The sequence below is a fragment of the Podarcis raffonei genome, chromosome 4 (genome assembly GCF_027172205.1).
Source record: "Podarcis raffonei isolate rPodRaf1 chromosome 4, rPodRaf1.pri, whole genome shotgun sequence".
NCBI lineage: Eukaryota > Metazoa > Chordata > Lepidosauria > Squamata > Lacertidae > Podarcis > Podarcis raffonei.
The window spans coordinates 68,776,215-68,798,513 of NC_070605.1; the positions used below are offsets into that span (position 1 = coordinate 68,776,215).

Sequence of the window (22,299 nt, forward strand, 5' to 3'; positions counted from 1 at the left end):
CCATAATCACAGCAAATGCTGAAAGGTCTGGTCCTAGCCATTTTCTCTCTTTTTTGCTATTAAGGGGTTTGAAAAATAAAGACCACTGATCTCAGCCAGGTACATCCAACTCCCAAGAGACTGTCATCTACCGTATTTTTTGCTCTATAAGACTCACTTTTTCCCTCCTAAAAAGTAAGGGGAAATGTGTGTGCGTCTTATGGAGTGAATGCAGGCTGCGCAGCTATCCCAGAAGCCAGAACAGCAAGAGGGATTGCTGCTTTCACTGCACAGCGATCCCTCTTGCTGTTCTGGCTTCTGAGATTCAGAAATTTTTTTTCTTGTTTTCCTCCTCCAAAAACTAGGTGCGTCTTGTGGTCTGGTGCGTCTTATAGAGCAAAAAATACGGTACTCCCAGTATTTTTAAAAACTGGCAGTGATCATAGTTGTTGAGCTTTTTTAGGATGCGGGTGGCGTTGTGGTCTAAACCACAGAGCCTAGGACTTGCCGATCAGAAGGTTGGTGGTTCGAATCCCCGCGACGGGGTGAGCTCCTGTTGTTCAGTCCCAGCTCCTGCCCACCTAGCAGTTTGAAAGCACATCAAAGTGCAAGCAGATAAATAGGTACCGCTCTGGCAGGAAGGTAAATGGCATTTCTGTGCGCTGCTCTGGTTCGCCAGAAGCGGCTTAGTCATGCTGGGCACATGAACCGGAAGCTGTACGCCGGCTCCCTCGGCCAATAAAGCGAGATTAGCGCTGCAACCCCAGAGTCAGCCACGACTGGACCTAATGGTCAGGGGTTCCTTTACCTTTACCTTTAGCTAGAGTTGTTCCAACTCCCTACTGAGATAACATCCTCAGCACGAGCTGTCTGAGGTCTTGCCTTTGCCTCTTTGCCCTGTGAGCCTCAAGCTCCCATGGAACTGGAAACCAAGGCAGCCAGAACCAGGTAAAAACAATGATTTCCTTCCAGCTCTGTTGTTGTTTTTATTGAAAATATTGTAATCAGTATATGGACATTGCCCAAAAATGATTGTAAAAGTGCCTTTCTTCTCTTAATGGCCATTTAATTAATGGCCTTCTGGTGAACCCTACAAAAAGCCAAACAGTGTCCTTCTATGTCAGTTGTCGCTCCATTTCCTGATTAAAATCATTGCTGGGCAATAAAGCTCATTAAATACCGGGGTGGAAACACTTTTGAAAAGTCATCTTAAACCAGAAATCCATTGTTGACCATGCATATGCTTTGCAGCACTAAGACTACAATCTAATAAACACTTACCTAGAAGTAAGTCCCACTGAACTCAGCATACATACACACAACACCAGTGGGTATTACTCACAAGCCCATTTTTGCCTTTAACATGCAAGTATATTTAATAAACTATCTATAATACAAAGATCTAATTAAGATGTTAAAATAGATGGTCAGCTATTTAAATCTTGAGGGAACAAATTCAAAATACTACAATTTGTGAGATTTACATCTTCTGCCAAGCACAGGGAATGTAGTCACTGTGTGAAAATGCTGCCATTGATTTTATGGACAAATACATTATTAATTGCTTTCAACATTTATGTCTTAACAAGGGATTCATTATATCCTGATGACAAAACCTTATTATCCTACAGTTTATATATTGATTTAAAATATTTATGCCCTATCTTTTTACTCTAGCACTGAAGACCACTAACGCATATAAAATCCTATGTAATCCCTTCATAATTCAAAATAATTCAAAGATAATTTGAGCAGAAGGGTAGCAATAGTTTTTAAAAGTTTATTTCTAAAATTCTCACCTGAAAAAACCAAAAATATCTGTCTTGACACTGGAATGATAAAAGGGAGGGAGTAGCCTGGATTTCAAGAAGGGATTTTCAAAGTAAACTACTATATGATTGGGAAAATCAATCACCATGTGATCAGAAATGATTAATTGTGATTAATTTCTCCTTCCTCCTCTTCTTCCTTACTGTGCTTTTTCTTTAAGACTGTGCACACAAACATGAAACTGGGAACATTTGAAATTCCCCTCCCCACTCCAAACTCCCCTCAGCTACTAATACACAGAAGCTGCAAACCTTTGGGTCCTGCTGCCAAAAGATGATTTGCAGCAGCTAAACTCTTCAAATGGGCAAAGTTGTCTTGCCATTTTGGTCTTTTGCTGCTAGGCAAGGCTTGCAATGAAAGGGATTTATATTCAAGAAAGAAACTTTTAAGGACATGACTTTGAAGCACATCACCAAAGATAAATTGTGGCATCTTATTTTAGAAGACTGATAAAATAAGATTCAGAATCACAGATGCTGTGATATTTCCCATCATGTAAGTGTTGTGTTACTGCCAGGCAGTTATACAGTTCACAGGCTAAAATAAATGTCTTCCAACAAGGCTTGACATGACAAACACTATGTTTACTTGCCAGATGCAACAGCTACAGTGAGAGGAGCAAACAATGGCATAACTGTAGCTCTCAAGTTGGCCTGAGATACAAACTAGGTATTCTGTCCTTTTCTGCAGTTCATTTCCACAGAACATTGGCACTCCTCTTCATTCTTCTCTCCTCCACTTTTTCCATCACTGTGCTATCCCATCTATGCGTCAGTCACAAACCTCTATTTAATCCCTATCTTCTTTATCTTGCAGAAGAAAAATACAGCAATTTTCAAAGCAAACTAGTATATCTAAATACAAGAAGCTCAATCCCCAACTTGGATCTCAGTGCAGACTAAATTGCCAAAGAAAATTCTGTACTGCAGGAGTGGAGAAATTCAGGTCCAGAAGCAAACTGTAGACCTCCATGCCTCTCTGTCTGGCCCCTGGGGCTTATGCCCATCCCCAAGTTTCACCCATCCTTCCCAGACCACCCTTTTCATTCCCAGACCACACTTCTCCATGACCTGATTTACTACTTTTGCCTGACCGGAACGTGTACTTGAACTGTAGTAATGCCTTTTGCTTATCTTGATTGAGAAATGCATGTATGTGTTTGTGCATCTGCCTTTGGGCTGAAACGTAGTCTACTGTACAAAGGTTAGAGTCACCTCAGTTGTTCTACCCATTTTTGCCTCTGGCGCTGTGCACCACTGGCATGCGCTCTTGGGAGCTTGCTCATAAGGAGCTATGATCCTTTGTCTGAAAAATGTTTCCCATCCTTGTGGTGCTGCGTGAGCTGAGAGCCTCTACATATGTAGCAGAGGAAAGCTTTAACTGAGTTTACAGGAATCACATGGAACTACTAGTCAGCTGTTAGATAACAGAATGAGAGTCAAATTACATGTTTCACAGCAGCCACATATAATATTGCAAAAAGGTCCATTTTCTATGCAAATCAGGATGATTATACCTTGAACCGCATTAAGTATTGCAGGACCCCTGAGAACAGAGGAAGGAGGCAGGTCATAAAGAGGCAGATGAGGAAGCAGATGGAGATAACAGTCAAAAGTTTAGCAGAGCTGAAATTTCTCTGTTATTTTTTCCTGAAAATTCAAGATTTTTTTCCAACCTCCCCACTCTGAAAAAGGCCACTTTGCAGATTTTACTCTGAAAACTTTCCACCACAATTTGGGGGCAACCCCACCCCCACAATGCCCTAAAACAACTCTGGGGGTGGGGCTTTGCAGCAGTGGGGTGGTATTGTTTTGTTTGTTATTAAGGTATGCATTTTTGTGTTTCTGTATTGTAAACTGCCCTATGACCCTTGGATGAAGCACAGTATATAAATTTAATAAATAATAATACATAAAATAAATACAGTGGTACCTCAGGTTACATACGTTTCAGGTTACAGACTCTTTGCTTCAGCATGAGAACAGAAATCATGCTCCGGTGGCACGGCAGCAGCAGGAGGCCCCATTAGCTAAAGTGGTGCTTCAGGTTAAGAACGGTTTCAGGTTAAGTACGGACCTCCGGAACGAATTACCGTATTTTTCGCTCTATAAGACGCACCGGACCACAAGACGCACCTAGTTTTTGGAGTAGGAAAACAAGAAAAAAAATATTCTGAATCTCAGAAGCCAGAACAGCAAGAGGGATCTCTGCGCAGTGAAAACAGCAATCCCTCTTGCTGTTCTGGCTTCTGGGATAGCTGCGCAGCCTGCATTCGCTCCATAAGACGCACACACATTTCCCCCTACTTTTTAGGAGGGAAAAAGTGAGTCTTATAGAGCAAAAAATATGGTAAGTACTTAACCTGAGGTACCACTGTAAAGTGGTACATAGTGGTAGCTCGGGATGTGAATGGGATCTGTTCCGGAGCCGCGTTCACATCCTGAATAGAACGTAAAACGCGACAGCGCGTCTGCGCATGCGCAGGTCGCGTTTTGCCACTTCCGCACATGCGCGTGACATCATTTTGACTGCGCATGCGCGAGCGGCGAAACCTGGAAGTAACACACTCCATTACTTCCGGGTCACTGCGGAGCGCAACCCAAAAATACTTATCCTGAAGCATATTCATCCCAAGGTATGACTGTACATAATAATAAAAGGTAGTTGGGATGCTTACCTGGATTTTCTCCAAAGCAAGCTAACCCACACTGTTCTCCTTGGGTGATGCAACAGTACTCCCCCAGTGCTATAGTGCTTATCAGGCCTGGTATTCCTCTTAAATCGAGCCAAAAACTGTACAGCTTCTCGCAAATCTAACCTAAAAATCATCCTGTTATGGTTATGACAGTCAGTTTTATGTGAGTTCCCTTGAGCCAGTCTGTCTGCTATGCCTTATTCTTTTTACAGTCTCCTATTACATCAATAAATCATAATATGCATTCTGTCATCTCTCCTGCATGGCATATGCTATAAAGAGCAGGTAGCTTTGAAGTTCCCTTCTGTAAGAATCTCTCTCTGCTCCCCGCTCCCCACCACCTTCAGACCAGAATATCTGTTCACTTAAAGCAATATACTATATTTTAAGCCCACACTAGGATACAATTCTGATGCAAAAACAACTTTAATTGGTGCACTGCTAAGATAGTGTAAGATGTTGAAACGTTACCTGCCTATCTTACACGCAACTTCACGCACAGGAAGAGTATGTATCTGAATACCAGTTGCTCAGAATCACAAGTGGGGAGAGTTTTACTGCGTTCATGTCTTACTTCTGGGGTTCCCATAGACTCTTACTGGGCAAAATGAAAACAGGATGCTGTAGCAGATGTGTCTTTGGCCTCATCCAACAGACTTATTATATTCTTATGAGATCTACTGGCTTCTCTATCAACAGAGGGTGGGCCAGTCACTATTAGGAGTGCCAAATGTGTTCCTGTCCCAGTGTATTATTTTCTCTAAGCCAGTGCTTTATTTCTTCGTTTCATCTCTCTGAACTGTGTCTGGTAAAGAGAAGCACTCCTGAAGATGATATGGGTGGCTATTAAGACCACTTTTGGTTATTCCTGTCTCCTGATGTGAGGGTCTGTTCTTAACCCCTCAGTTATGTTCCAGATTGAAACCCACTTATTCCCCCCCCCATATAACTCAATAGGAGAATCTGAAAATGAATTTATATCTTCCAAGATTGGTAGTAATGTGATTCTGTGTTAGGGTTTGTACAGTACAGACCTGAACCAAGGCTTCTGTGAACTGAACTGAGCAGCCATGGAGTCCCTTGTGTCTTCTTCATATGAACACCACCCATTTTAAGAAGAAAAGTTACCACCTGGGACTTGGTTTTTATTTGGAACTGTTATTTGCTGTTCGTGCTGATAGAACAGGCTGCCCATAGACCAGTAACAGCATCAGCCTTGACATCAGTTTTATAATTCTGACAACTGAATGTCTGGGGAAAATATAGGTTTTCGGAACATCAGCAAGAAGAATGTCATTGAAGTAGAAATATATTTTAAAAGAAATTACAGATAGAAAGCTTCTGTTCAACAGATAGATGTGCCATCAAAAATGGCATAGCATTTATCTTTGGTAGACTGGCACTGCTTGGCACAGTTAAGGACCGGTTTATAGACAATACATTAAAAAGCCAGTTCCCAAGGTTCTTCCATCACACTCTAGCAGTATATCAAGATGTGAAACTTCGAGAGCAATAAATAGGTGCAAGTGTAGGGGCATGCAGAATGGAAATGATTCAGTTCTCAAGGACTGCAACACAATCCACACACACACACACACACACACACACACACACACACACACACACACCACTTTATTGTGGTCCATAGACCCAAAATACTCAGTACAACAAAAGATTATATTAACCCCAGTATGGGACAGTGTCTGTCAGGGCCATTAGGACTTCCTCCAAGTCATTTTTTAAAAGATTAAACAATAGGGGAGCGAAAATACAACCCTGTCTGACGCCTCTTGACATCATGATTTTGTTAGAGTGTTGTCCCAGTGGATCATATCTTACCTGCATGTTACTATCACTATATAAGGCAGGCATAGGCAAACTCGGCCCTCCAGATGTTTTGGGATTACAACTTCCATCATCCCTGACCACTGGTCCAATTAGCTAGGGATGATGGTAGTTGTAGTCCCAAAACATCTGGAGGGCCAAGTTTGCCTATGCATGATATAAGGTATAGGAGTATTTTGTCCTCCATCACCAAATACAACTTTGACCATAATTTGGATCTTGGGATGGAATCAAAGGCATATTTTAGGTCCATAAAGGCCACATATAAATGGCCTTGGAGTGGCTATGAGGGGAAATCAGGTAGCCCACCAATAATAATAATAATAATAATAATAATAATAATAATAATAATAATTTATTATTTGTACCCCGCCCATCTGGCTGGGTTTCCCCAGCCACTCTGGGCGTCTTCCACAGAAACCAAAAAACACTAAAATATCACACATTAAAAACTTCCCAGAACAGGGCTGCCTTCAGATGTCTTCTGAATGTCAGGTAGTTGTTTATCGCTTTGACATCTGATGGGAGGGCGTTCCACAGGGCGGGCGCCACTACCGAGAAGGCCCTCTGCCTGGTTCCCTGTAGCTTTGCTTCTCGCAATGAGGGAACCGCCAGAAGGCCCTCGGCGCTGGACCTCAGCGTCCGGGCAGAACGATGGGGGTGGAGACGCTCCTTCAGGTATACTGGGCCGAGGCCGTTTAGGGCTTTAAAGGTCAACACCAGCACCTTGAATTGTGCTCGGAAACATACTGGGAGCCAATGTAGGTCTTTCAAGACTGGTGTTATGTGGTCTCGGCGGCCGCCACCAGTCACCAGTCACCAGTCTAGCTGCCACATTCTGGATTAGTTGTAGTTTCTGAGTCACCTTCAAAGGTAGCCCCACGTAGAGCGCATTGCAGTAGTCCAAGCGGGAGATAACTAGAACATGCACCACTCTGGCGAGACAGTCCGCGGGCAGGTAGGGTCTCAGCATGCGTACCAGATGGAGTTGGTAGACAGCTGCCCTGGATACAGAATTGACCTGCACCTCCATGGACAGCTGTGAGTCCAAAATGACTCCCAGGCTGCGCACCTGGTCCTTCAGGGGCACAGTTACCCCATTCAGGACCAAGGAATCCTCCACACCAGCCTGCCCCCTGTCCCCCAAAAACAGTACTTCTGTCTTGTCAGGATTCAGTTTCAATCCATTAGCCGCCATCCATCCTCCAACCGCCTCCAGGCACTCAGTGATCATTCCTCCCACCCAAGGGGCACGTTTGGCCCTGCCTGGAAGTAACTGGGCAAAGTTTGTATGTGACCTTGCTGTGGAGTTAAGTAATTCCCTGCTAGGACCAGGGAGCAAGCTCCTTGCAGACAAATTGGGCACATTTGCCTTCCTCATAGCAACTACCACAACTTTTGGTGAAAAAGGCATTGGCCAAGTCTAATCCAGAGGGTTGAGAGGGAGCCTCACCCATTATACAAGTCAAAATCTCAGTAAAGGGGTCTGGGTGGAAGGTTCTGTCTGAAGGTCCAGACGGGGCAGATGGGCCATAGAACTTCACAGTTGACAGCCTTAAGGGAGGGGGTCACCTTCATTGAGTTTCACTTTGAGGGGACCTTTAATCCAGGACAGACTCTTTTGAACAATCAGCCAGGAGTTGGGCTGGTTGGTTCAGGATACTTATCCAATTGCGATGCCAAAGCCTACTATTATCTGTAATCAATAAAGTTGCGGCCATTTCAATTCAAATATGTTGTAATGTCATTTTTGCTGCTTCTATCTCCCACTTCCCCACTGGTTTCACTGGGCTCACTGGACTTGGGTCCACAAAACTAAGGATCATGCTAACTCACTCACCCATTAAGGACTTTCTCTCTCTCCTATTCATGATGTGTACATAGACACATTATCCATCCATCCCTCTCTCATACACACACACTCACACACATTAACTCAGGAATTAATCTTGCATTTTTATATTGTCCAAAGAGCCTCATTCTATCAGCTAATACTGCCAGGAAAGAAAGTGTTTCAAGTGAATGCAAAGGCACTTTTGATATTAAAAGAGTGCATTCACAGCAAATGAAACAGCAAATGAAACTTGATACAAATGACAGCGAGAATGAATTAATGCAGAGCAACTCATCTTTTCAAAGCAATGAGCAATCTGAATATTTTTTTTCCTTTATAGTACTGACAGTTTTCAGCTTCAGTCATTTAGCCTTCTGCAGGCAATATCCCATAGTGTGTGTGTGTGAACTGTTTTTACCTGAGATAACATTTTTACTAAAATCTGTTGCTTCTGTTAGATTAAAATTTGCAGAAGATTTTTCTTAAAGTAAGCAAGTATGGTAACAACTGTTCCATGTTATTTTACTAATCTGACAAGTTTAAAATACAGTGGTACCTCGGGTTACAGACGCTTCAGATTACAGACTCCGCTAACCCAGAAATAGTACCTCGGGTTAAGAACTTTGATTCAGGATGAGAACTTTGATTCAGGATGAGAAATCGCGCGGCGTCAGTGGTAGGCCCCATTAGCTAAAGTGGTACCTCAGGTTAAGAACAGCTTCAGGTTAAGAACAGACTCCGGAACGAATTAAGTTCTTAACCCAAGGTACCACTGTATTTCTTTCAGTCCGCTCACATAGAATAATTATCAACATGTATGCAATATTTTTGGAACAATGATGGAAACACCTCATTACAGAGGATGATTGTCAAACCATCACAACATTCCTCAAACGTGTTAACTCAGGAAGGTTCAGAATTTTGCCCAGAGGTAAGAAGTGCATTATGGCAGTGCATTCACGCACACCCCAGCTCCCTAAAAGCTTGCAGCATGTCAACAATGACTTCTTGTTTCATAGAAATAGTGTATGCATGCCCTGCTCCCACTGCAAACAAGCCACTTTCTTTTCCTGTCTGTCTTCCACAGTGAGAGGCTGGAAGGCGAAAGGAAAGATCCCAGGTGAGAGCTCAGAGGAGCTGCTGTCCTCTGTGGGTGGTAAAGGCCAAGAATTACTTCGATTCCGTATTTTACTTACTCGATTTGTAATTTCTGTAGTTGTAATTTTACTGCATTATGGGAAAATCTTAATCTTTATTCATGAGAATAAATTCCACTTTATTTCCCAATAACTCAACAGACGCACTGTCAAATCCCAAATCTTTTTTAACTGGCTATCCACTACTAATTGTGTGATTTCCCCCCCCAAACACTGATGTCTAGTGTAACTGCTTCCCATTTTGAGGCAAAGATAGCTATGACTCACAGTGTAACCAACAAACCATTTACTCCACCAAAGTCTTGCTGGCTTGGCTCTGGTTTAATTATCATGGCCTATTTCTCAACGCTACTTTAAAGAGCTGGTTTTTAAAATTCGTATAAAAAAAATCTTGTAAATGTCTTTACCTTTTCCATCAAAATATTTTCATGAGAAACAAATATCTCAATAATTTAGGAGTGTTATGACTCAGTGTCACATTGAGTTTTACGCTATACCTCCAATTACTTTCAGAGCCACAATGGAATCTAGCTTGGGGGGAGGGGACAAAAACCCACCAGGCTCTCCACTCCCCTATACACAACTTTTTATTTTATTTTATTTTATGGGGGAAAGATTCCACTGTCTAGAACATCTGCTGTAAATCACAAGGATTATTCCAAGTTGACAGAATGCCCAGACCCACTGAAATTAAATGTTGCTTGCTCATCCATGATCCCCAACAGCATATTGCTCATGTTCACCATATTACTAATCCTCACATGCTCACAAAAGAAGCCTGCACAGAACATATGGTAATGTTATTACACAGTTACCTGTTGCAGCAAACCCTAAGAAGAATATTAAAGTTAATTTTTAAGTGTCAAATATAAAGAAGAAAACAAAGATACATTTTTAAAGGACAGGAGGAAAGCACACACTGCTGGCAAACATATAAGGGAATGAATGCCCTCCAGATAGCTTTCCACAGAAAACTGGTGTATATGAAAAATACATGCAGAAGCAGCCATGGAAGTGAGGTCCTCAGACTACTGCATAATAGATAGTGGGTATTTAGCCTTCCAGGCTTTAAGTATAAGTCTCAAGGGCCACTTTTGTTTGTTATTGATATGCCCAGTTATTATTTGTCAGTCAGTTTTATGATTTTGGATCATACAAAGGGGTTGAATTAATAAGCATGTAGCAAGTATTTACTTTTCCTTTCATGGAACAAGATGCATCAGTTCCATTATGAATTGTACAAGGAAGTGCTGAGATAGGGGAAATGAATCACTTCTATTTCCTTCCTCTTACTCCTTCTTACCCTAAGGGGCAGGTGTGGCTCATCAACCTCACAATACAGGTGGATGCCAACCAGAAACCCCTTCCCCTAAGAGATTGTGCAATACACATGCCCACTTATCCTCAGTTGTTACAGGAACAAGGCACACGGAGTGGGAGAACTCTCCAGAACCCTGTCATTTGTTTGGAGAAAGACCAGAAAATATTGCTCTGAGTGATCAACACCTCCACATTTACTAAAATTATTAATTAGTCCATTGCAGCAAGTGTAGAAGCCAGATGGCCATATGGAGGAAGCTTCACAATGATTTGGAAGCAATTTGATACATGATTCTTTATGGGTGTTTTAAATCAAAACTCATCTAAGAAAACAAGGCTTTCAAGCTTTTCATCCTTCCAATGTATTTCTGTCTCCCAAATGTAGGACAGGAGCTTTCAAATTGTGGCATAATTACTCTGTGTGTGTATGTTTAAAAAAAGCTTTTTAAATAGTTTGGGTTTCCTAAGGGTATAATTGAGAAGACACAAAAGACAGATCACATGGCTGGCAGAACTCTTTCTCCGTCTCCCATCACTGCCTTGGAAAGAAAGGAATAGGCAAAGGCATATGGGCTGGCCAAATGTTTCATGGTTCCCAGTGGGGAAACTGCACAGTAGCAGAGCAGTTTAAAAAGTGGCAACTTCCCCTCCCCATCTCCTTCAAACATAGAACCCAGCCCAGAGGCAGCCCTATGCAAGTGGACCCAAACATATGCTCCCCACAGACCACTTAAATGATTCCCCCCCCGCCTGCTGTAGCAAATGTAACTTTCTGTATAAGATTCTATATGTTTATTCTTTTATTTCTTATATACTGTATTTTATTGGATTACAATTCGAATTCCATAGACTCAAACACAATTAAAAATCATTATGAATATTGAATCTTCATCCAACGCCACAGAGTACCTGAATGAAGCTTACAGACCACTGGTGGTCTGTGGACCACAGCCTCAGAAGACCCTGCCTTTAAGAACAGTTTCAGGTTCAGTACAGACCTCCAGAACGAATTAAGTACTTAACCCGAGGTACCACTGTATGCTGTAAGTCACCCAGAGTGGCTGGGGAAACCCAACCGGATGGGTGGGGTATAAATAATAAAATGATGACGACGACGACGATGGTGATGAGTAACTCAGGTGGTGAATGCCAACATTAGAGCCGAAATGGGGCTAGTGAAAAAAAGGGAAAGAATATTTTTTTTTAAATAGACATTAAAACCTGCCCAATGATGATGTTGGAAATGTAAAGAAAAAGAAGGTACTTTTTACCATATGTGGTGGGAATGTAAGAAAGTAAAATGCTTTTGGGAAATGATTTATAATGAATTGAAGAAAATGTTGAAATATACATTTCTTAAGAAACCAGAAGCATTTTTACTAGGCATTACAGGTAATGAGATAAATAAGAAAGAAAAGAAGTTATTTTTATATGCAGTGACAGCAGCAAGAATATTGATGGCCCAGAAATGGAAACAGGAAGAATTACCTACGATAGAAGAATGGGGAACTAAAATGATGGACTATGCAGAATTGGACAGAATGACAGGAAGGATCCGGAATCGACGAGATCAAAGATTTACAGAAGATTGGGAAAAGTTTATCCAATATATGCAAAAACTGAGTGGTAATCAAATTACGTTTGTAAGTTTTAGGGAAGCTCTGTGAGGGGAAATGGTTAAAATGGCAGAAATGTGTAAAAAGTAATAAAGGGAAGGAATTTCAGACAAATTGAGGGAAGTCCAAAAAGAGAAGCAAGATGTAATTAAGATGTATGGAATGTATAAATTTGTTTTTATATTTGAAAACCAATAAAATGTATTATAAAAAAAAATAAAACCTGCCCAATGATATTGTGTGACAGTAGGAAAAGAAAAAGCATAACATTGGTTGGTGGAGGAGGAGGGGGGAACTGAATGGAATATTCTTGAGCGAGAAATGGAACCCTGAACAGATACGCTGGATACACTGCAACATTTTGTTGTAAGACCATTTGTTATACATCTTGGGACGATATTATGGTATGGAGAACATTGTCCCCTTGAACACAACTGAGCTGAAACACAGCCAAAGTGGTAAGATTTGAGAGCTTGCATTTCTTCCTTAGAAACTGTCTATGTACCATTTCCTTAAGGAGGCTTATCTATTATTTTGACAGCTATAGATCTAGAAACACAGCAGTTATTTAATTTCACTATAAGAGAAGACATTTGATTTCATTTTAAGAGAAGACACTGTTATAGCATCATATTGGGAAAAGTGTTGAGAATACCTTGTATCAGTCATACACCCCTTTTATACAGAGTATAAAAACTCCAAGCGACATCCTCTTGCACAATGGAAATTTTCCAGTTTCTCCCCCCTGTAGTGCCTGAAAATCTGGTCTGAAGGACCCCCAACCCTATACAGCAGATTTTGGGGGTGCACTGGGGGTGGAACTGCAGAGAGGAGAGGAAGAATCACTACTGCATGAGCTACTGCATGGGCACACATCACACCTATGGATCAAAGGTTCCCAAATGACTTCTTGAAAAAAGAAAAATGCAGAAATGTGAAATATATATATATAGAGAGAGAGAGAGAGAGAGAGAGAGAGAGAGAGAGAGAGAGATGGAGTGATGTAATGCAATTACATCTAGCCTAACACTTTTGCAGAGAGTTTATCCTTCAACACCTATGCCAGATCAGCCTACATAACCATGCCAGCAGTGTGCCAGAACAATATGGGTGTTCTATTGCCTGCTATCATCTTCACTGAGGTCAGGGTTTTTCTCCCTTTGGGAAAGTATGTTTTTTGCCAAAGGAAAGGAGGGACAGAAATGAAGTATGATGCAGTTCAGGTGAGGCTCTATTTGGAATTGTGATCAAACTGAATTTAGACTGCTTTCATTGAACATTTCCCATAACAAACATTCAGTGTAACCCCCCACAATTTATTTTTATTTATTTTTATTTTTATTTTTGCATATTCCAACCTAAGATGTCATGGGCAAGACTACCTTAGAAGTCTTCCCCTAAAATGCTAAGTTCTTTACATGTGCAAAGGACCTTGTGTGAGGAAATGTTCATCAGATATTTGAAATGGCACAAGAAGATTATGAGATAAAGCTTTCTGTTCTGAACACACAGAGTTACTAATGGGTGTCTAAGGGTTTTTAAAAAAAATATATTAAAATATAAAAACCCGTTCCTGAAAGACAATATCTTTTGGCACCATGTGGGAATAAGCTGATACATATTCCTTGAGAAAGAACCACACAACCAATACATAATTTAAGATATACTCATATTACAGGTATACTCCAGCTCTGAAACACAGCCCTGAAAGTTATAAAATATGGGCAATTACCTTATTATATACAACTAAAGATCAATCACCTGAATGAAGAGATGACATGCCCTATCTCAGCTGAGGAACTCACAAACGGAATTGGCTTCTTTGGATTTTATTCCAGATCACTTTTATGAGTAGCAGCGCTTTCTTTGATATACCACAATAATCCACAATGAGCTCAATAATTTTCATGTTGAACAAAAACTCTGCACGGTTTTACACCTTACTCTATCAAGTGGGCTTAGTTAACAAATCCTTTGAGAGAAATTTGTAATAGATACTTAAATGATTTTTTTCTGCTCAGTCTGCAGTTTGAACTTGAACAAAATGGGTACTTGGGTGCAGCAATAAAGATTCGAGTGACATTAACAAGTTGTCATTTTGAGATGGGTACGGTGCTTATCTGAGCATTTGTGAAGGGCATAGATATTGCTATGAGAAAGCTTATGCTTGAAGCTTGGATGATTTATTCTTAATAACAGAAGCGTAACAGAGATTTATGTGGGGAGTTTGAATCCAAAGAGGCATATAGGCCATGCCACTTTTATTTCCCCATAAATAAAGTTGGGAAGATGAAGATAATGAAAGTAAAGTTCAAACCACCAAGATTAAAAATTTAATAAGATCATCATTTGAAGTTTTGCATTCAAAGCAGAAGCGTAGGCATGAGATAGAGGCAGAGTGGGGTGGAGAGTTGAGATGACCTGGAATAATCAATGAAAGGGTATTCCTGTGAACCAGTGTAATATATTTAACTTGTGGGTCTTGTAGCTTGTATACTCCTGATATTATGATGCCAAATTGGTATATCACAACAGAATCAAACTCTAATATAGCTCTTTAAAATATTGCCTTCAAATGCTACAGTTCTACATTTTAGCTTAATGTTGTACCCATTAAATCTGCTAAAGTATCAGGCTTTTAAATCCCATATATATATGGATTGTGCCTGTGACTTACTGTCTCTTAACTCTTATTTGAGCTGCCATGTCATGTCTTACTGATACACAATTGTATATTGCTTGTAACAACCGATTCATGAACAGTAATGCATGATGCTGTGCGTCTTTTCATTGTGTGTTGATATATGGAAGTCAAAGTTTCTGGAATTTCTTTTTAAAGAAGTTTGTGGTCAGAGTCAAAGCCAAAAATGACACATTTGTTGCACGCATGATGTAATCTAGGCAATGAAAAAGGCTGGCCACCCCTCTTGGAATGGACATGTGAATTAGTTGCTTCCATAAACAGAAGGGCAAAAAAGATTTGTGCAATTATCAGTTTGTATAAAAGTTCTGAACTCCATCTGGATTATGATTAAATGAACCCTGTGGGAACATATATGTGATGCTTTTGAAGTCACAGTGAATTTGGTAATGAAATACTGTATGTTTTTGGGTCTGAATGATGTTTCGTTAGCAAGAGCTTCTGGATTGCAATTCATTTTAACAGTACAGTTCTCCTCATGGGAATTTTTTTAAGGGTCCATTGCATATAGTTATATTTTATTACAAGAAACTACAGTTGAAAGTAGTAACATGATTACAATGAAAAGAATGTTTTGTAGAACAAATTTTTTGCTATACATTTTAAAGTACCTGATTTATTTCCATGAGCAAGTTTACATTGTTTTGCAACGATACAATCAGAAACTGTAGTGTATGCTTTTTCCTAAACACTTTCATCTAAACTTAGCTTGTAAAGGATATGCAGGTAGTAACCATTACATTTAAGAAATCATTTTTGTTTGGTATTCATAAATATCAATGTTTGTTTGTTTGTTTTATTAAAATATTTATATCTGGCTTTTTGATTTTACAGAATCTCCGCTGGCAGCTCTTTTAACAAATATGCAAAGTAGGAATTAAAATAATAAAACAAATACAACAATGTAATAAAAAATCAACAGAACCTCTTAGCAATTTTGGCAACAATAATAAAACACCTTCTTTGATACATGGTAGAGATGGATTTTGTTGGTGGCAGGAGGTTGGGTATATTTGATCTCTCAACTTTTACCAGCAGATGGGAGAGCATTAAAGGCAATGTCTAAATTAGAGCTATCAATTAAGAAATATCAGTGGTTTGGTATGTTGAACTTTGACTTCATAACGAAATAATTGCTTATTTGATTTATTTGATTTATTTTAGACCTTTAGCCTTCACCATTCATTATAAAAAACATGTTTGTAAACAATGCTAATAGAGTTTGCTTCATGTTACAGCTGGCTATAACATGTTTTTGAAGAGATGTTACATTGGCCAACTTGTGATTTGTTCAATATTAGGATCTGTTAGACTGAGTCATGTCCTGTGGCAACCCCCAAATATTTACAATATTTACAATATTTACACACGAACACACGCACACACACTTGCATGAAGGAAACACCTTTGGATAAAATTGCCTCCAGGATTATGGAAGTGGGTTCACTTAACAGGGCTTATTCTGAAATCTCATAAATGTTGATTCTGGGTAGCTGCCCCCAAATTAAGAAATTTCTTTCTATGGGCACAAGTTTGAGAGTTAGTATCCTTCAGAACCATTATAGACATTCCTTTTGGGAAATACATACCGTATTTTTTGCTCTATAAGACTCACTTTTTCCCTCCTAAAAAGTAAGGGGAAATGTGTGTGCGTCTTATGGAGCGAATGCAGGCTGCGCAGCTATCCCAGAAGCCAGAACAGCAAGAGGGATTGCTGCTTTCACTGCGCGGCCATCCCTCTTGCTGTTCTGGCTTCTGAGATTCAGAATATTTTTTTTCTTGTTTTCCTCCTCCAAAAAGTAGGTGCGTCTTGTGGTCTGGTGCATCTTATAGAGCGAAAAATACGGTATCTCATGCTTTGAAGGGTTTTTATCTTGTGTGGAATGAGTTATTTATTCAATGCTAGTTTTGATTTTGTCACCTGTCGTGTTCATTCTGAAGATAGTGAAAACATAAATAATTAAGAGTCTAGAACTTTTTATCATTCAGTTTTAAAACACAATCGGGAAACTACTTCATCTGATTCCAGGGATATTTGCTAGATAATTTTCCTACATCTGTGCCCATAGTATACAGCACAGATGGGATAGAAACCACATACAGACTTGAGTGAAGAACAGGTCATAGCTACATTGAATTGATCATTTCCTTTGGCTGATTTAACATTCTATGGACTTTAAAATGTGTTTGTGAGAGGGAGATTATGGGTTTGTTTCTGTTTTATAAAGTATTTTGTGTTGTCATTTTGTATTTTTATGTTTTCAACAGTTTAGGATTAAGAGAGCAGGGCACAAGTGTTATTGTGGCCTAGTAACTAGAAATTTACACTCTCTCTTTCAAATTATATTTCATCCACTCCATATTAATAAAACCTGGAGAATGGAGATGGTGGATGGGCAGTGTTTGGTGGACAGTAAACAGGACTCTAGAGATCTCTCATTATCACCAGCTATTGGGGGGGAAAGCAGGCTGCCTCCAAAAAACATTCAGGACAGCATTCTTCAAATGGATCACTCCAATTAATGACCATTATAAATTAACTTCACTGTGTGAATTTTTATTTGTGGGCCTATCAGAGTGTTTTACAAAGCTATGCTCCATTCAACAAACGCCAAGCTACATTCCAAACAAGTTCAATATAAGAAACTAAAACTATTAATTTAGAGGTACAATAATTCAAGTTGATACAAATGTCAAGCTATTAGACAAGACCTATAAAACAAAAAGCAAGTAACCTGAAGCAAAATAAAAGCTAGTAAATAGTTAGTAGCATTACTGCAATGCAATATGACTGGCCACTTGGAAATAAATAAAATACACTCTATGCAATACTCTTAAGAGAAACATATTCACAAAATAAAATATAAATCACAGCTAAAGAGACAGTTTTATTGTATTCTTTTCTGAATACTTCACTGCCTTTAGTATCAGTGAACCTATTTTAATACATGCATTATTGTTTCACATTATGATTTAAAAAGTAGCTGCAAAAAAGAAAGGGTTTTTAAAAAGCAGATATGCTTGTCTCTCTGCAAGGCTCTGCAGATGTTGCTGAACTAAAACTCAGAACATCCCTAGCCATTGCCCATGCTTGTTGGGGCTGATGGGAATTGTAGTTAACCATCTGGAGGGTCAAATATTCCCTACATCAGCTCTGAACACAATAACAGCTTTATCAGCCACTCATTAAGATACACGACTGCACTAAAATAAGATTACCATAGAAATACAAATTATTTCAAGAAGGTCAACTGGGTCACTTCAATATTGCTCATTCAAGTAGTTTTCAAGTCAACCTCAGATTGGCCTGAAATTTTTCCCTCCTGCTTACATGCAGCAAATGTATCATTAAATCAAAATGTTATGAACTATTGAGCAGTCCATATTTTAAATATATTTGGTGCTAGGTTTTTTACCCCTTTAGAGAAGCTTATCTTGATTTACCATCATTGGGTGTTTGCAGAGTTTTCTCTGCAATCCTCTTAATGCTGTCATATTCTTTTCCTGCATTATTAAACTTGAATCATACTCTAGGTATTTTTAGTGGATAAGACTTCATGAATTATGCAGCCGGCTACTGCTCATTTGTCATGACCCAAGACAAGGATATGAGGACACAAAGGGAGGGAGGGAAAAGGTGTGTTGTGAGAATGATTCCCATAGCAAAACTCCAGAAGATGCCACTCTGCCAGAAACTTCTGCGAGAGAAGTACCCGAGAAGCCAGAGCCAACTACACATAAGCGACCCAAGGGAACCACTCTGCTATCCACGTATTCTGAAGACTCCAACTCCAAACCTTTGGAACAGCAGGGGCTTCCTGCCCTCATCTCCTCCACTAGATACAATGCCAGAAGAATCAATAAAAACCTCTTTAAGCACCAACAGCTTCCTCAGAGGCAGTAAAGCTAAAAACACTTGCCATCGCCTACAACTTCAGGTCTTTATTCCAGCTGTACTTGGAGCTGTCCATGGTTCTGCTTCCCTTACTCATATATGACTTGTATCTGGATAACCACGAAAATGTTACAATGAGGTCATAAGTGATCTAATTATTATAATTAAAAATAAAAGGCTTGATTTGGCATAGAAACAGATCTAGGCTGTTTCACAATCCACGTCCTTCTCTCTGTGCAATAATGGTTTTTACAATAATTATTAGCTCTACTCAGGCATTCAGCCAAACTTGCAAAGGTACAAACTGTATGGTGGGCACAGAGCCATGTGTGCCCACCAATTCCACCCACCCCCACTGTATGCCAGCTCAGCCTCTTCGACTCCAAACCTTCATGAGGACAGAATACAGCTTGTGAAGATCGGAGGAGGGGCAGGACTAGTATGCTGTTTGTGCCATTTATTGATTATTCATCAGTTACATACAATGAAATTTACATAGGCAATTCTCCAATGCTTGTGGGTGTTGGTTAGTCAACAAACTATCAGCAAGTATTCAAGGACCAGTGTATCACAAAAATATTTATTTATGGGGGTTTTGCTCAGATAACAACGTTCATTCTACAGCCTCTATTAGCCCAACACATTTCAAGTCTTATGACTCTTCCTCAGGGGCAATCCATTTTGAAGCCATTTAAAAGATAACCAAAACTGTCTGTCACACTGTCTCAATGCAACTCTGAGGTCTCCTTTCTTTTTGTTTTTATATGTGCATCCTCCTTTCCCCTCTTCTCTGACGATGCTGACTTAAGCATTCAAGTTTGCTGTGGCTATTTTGTGCACTGTGCAAATTTGTACCCCATGCATTGTACCACTGCACACTGTTCAGTTCTATTATTTAATCTGAATCCACTTAACAGAAGTTGCAATGATGTTTGTAAAACCAGGAGTTCCATCCTACAGCTCAGTTCAAGCTACGATCACTTACCCAGGAATTCTGTGAATATGCCATAGTCTCTGTACACACAGAGAAATCCCTTTTATAAAGCATTAGTTCATTCTCTAGGGTTTTTTTTTAATGTCCTGACTGCTCTGTGCCCTAATAATCTATTGGAGATTAGCAACATTACACAGCCTTGCAGAACTGCTCAGTAATTGCTCTGCTATGCCGCGTCAGAATGATGTTATATAATGAGACACCAGCTCAGCAGAACATCTGAATTTATTTCAATTTCATTCTGGGGTTTGTTCTCCAATAATTATTTCCCACTAGTCTTACTTAGGTATTACCACTGGCATTTAATACAAAACATTGAAATCAAGCATACTTGATTCTTGGTGATATATTCTTTTTTTTCACAGACTCGGAACTAAAACACTGTACTGTACACTGAAACCAAGTATTTATCATTTTAAAAACATTGGAAATAATATGAAATTAAAATTATTGCATTAGACTTTAATACTTTACTCATTGTAAGCTTTAATACACACACACCCCCAAACCATTTTTCTACTAAGCTTCATGTTTTATCTTTGCTTTAGAATCATTCCCTTCCTTTTAAAAATTCCACAAAAATGTGGAAAAATACCTTCTGTCTAAAAGAAGAAACATATAAGTATTTCAGTTTTAATTTTTCACTTTAAAGAAAAATCCTTTATCCAGAGTAAAGTTTGATTCCACTTCTCTCCTGATAAGACCCAGAGAGCTAGAAAAATTCCCTTTTGCTGCTATGGCTACCTGAAAATTTAAGCTTGAAAGCTGTCTAAATTGAGGCAATTATTTACAACTACTTGAAATGTGTCCAACATGTCACTATTTATCCTTGCAGAGACCAAGGTAAATAATAAGAATGAGCATAAGCACCCTCCCAGTATTTACCAAAGAGCCACAATACCCTTTTCTCATAGAAACTTGTCTCTCCCACTGGTTTTAATGGGAAGGAAGAACTTATATGGGTGACACACTTGCAGAAGAGGAAGAAAATACCCAGTGGTGACCACTGTTGACAACTTGTTCGGGACCTGAACTGCAGAGAAAGAATGCATGGGTCCTAAAGTGTCTCCATGCTAAATCACAGTTAGTTTATCAGTTTATGTGCCATGTTTATATGGTGGCTGCTGTTTAAATCTGGACCCAACTCATGCTGTACTGTTGGGTATGCATAGCAGTTATCATCACTGTTACGACAAGCTTAAAGTAGTACCCTTCTGACATGAATCCATTGCAGTTCCAGAATACATGGTGTATCAGCACAGAATGGAACTCAATTATGCAGAAGCCTCCTTTACTATAAGACTCCTTCACTGAACTCTTCTTGGTGCCTGAGAAAAAACATGCTTGTTTAGACAAGCCTACCCAGATGCTGAGAAAGTTCAGCAATTTTAATACAGTATGTTTTAGCAATTTAAATTTTGTACATTTTAAAGGATGGCTGTAATTTTTGTTCTTGGTTTTATTGTTTTGTCTTTTTGTACAGCACTTTGTGGTGTGTGTTTTTACAATCAAGTGGTATATAAATTTGATGAAATAAATAAATAGTGTCTAAATAGATCAACCAAACCTAATGGGTTGTATTCCAACAAAGTTGTACCAAAAGCACAAGGACTTCTGCCTGCACAACAGGACTTCCTCTCCCTTTGTTCTACCACCCCAAAATCTGTTCTGAAACATTGATAGGAAATACAGAATACATTTGGGGGAGTGGAGGGAACATGCAAAGAAAGAAGAAATCCCATTGTGGAGGCAGACCCCACAAGACAACTTTGTTGGATATAGCCTACTATGTTTCCAGCAAAATCCCTCTAAATATAGAAAAATAATCCTCCTAGTCATGTGCACAATTGTTTATTCCCCACAGTCATATCAAAATAGGACTTGTGGAGTCAAAGAAATCTGTCCCACAGAGCTTCAAACACTCCACTATAAAGCCTTCAGTAACATTAAAAACAAAGAACCATTGCAAAATAAACCAGTGAATTCTATGTCCAAACAATACAAAAGGCCATTTAGAAATATACATATAAAACCTTGTCAAATAAATATGAATGTAATCTACCAAAGAAGTAGCGACCTAAAAACCACTCGTTTCAGATAAAAAAAGCAATCATATCAAATCATTTGAATTTTATGCTGTGCTACATCACAGATTTCTGAACAGGTGGCTACATACTTCAGATGAACCAAAGGAAGAGTAATGGAAAATACTTTGCCAAGCAAACATCAATCCTGGTAGACTACATTAAAACACTAAAGAGATGATCAAAAGAAAATAGCCTGCTCTAATTTCTAGAAGAAATGTTCTGTTCTTTTTAACGAAGGATATGTATTCAAACAGAATGCACAGAAAAATGTCCCACCAGGTCTCAAAGTACTAGTTAAAATATATTCATGGAAACCTTCATATACCAGTATGCCTATTATGGCTTG

At 39.4% G+C, this 22,299-nt stretch overlaps 1 protein-coding gene across 2 annotated transcripts in view; it reads right to left on the reverse strand.

Moving 5' to 3' along the window:
- The window catches only part of FRMPD4 (FERM and PDZ domain containing 4), a 207,429-nt gene that overhangs the window by 150,858 nt on the left and 34,272 nt on the right, over nucleotides 1-22,299 (reverse strand). The gene's annotated exons all lie outside the window — the stretch shown is intronic.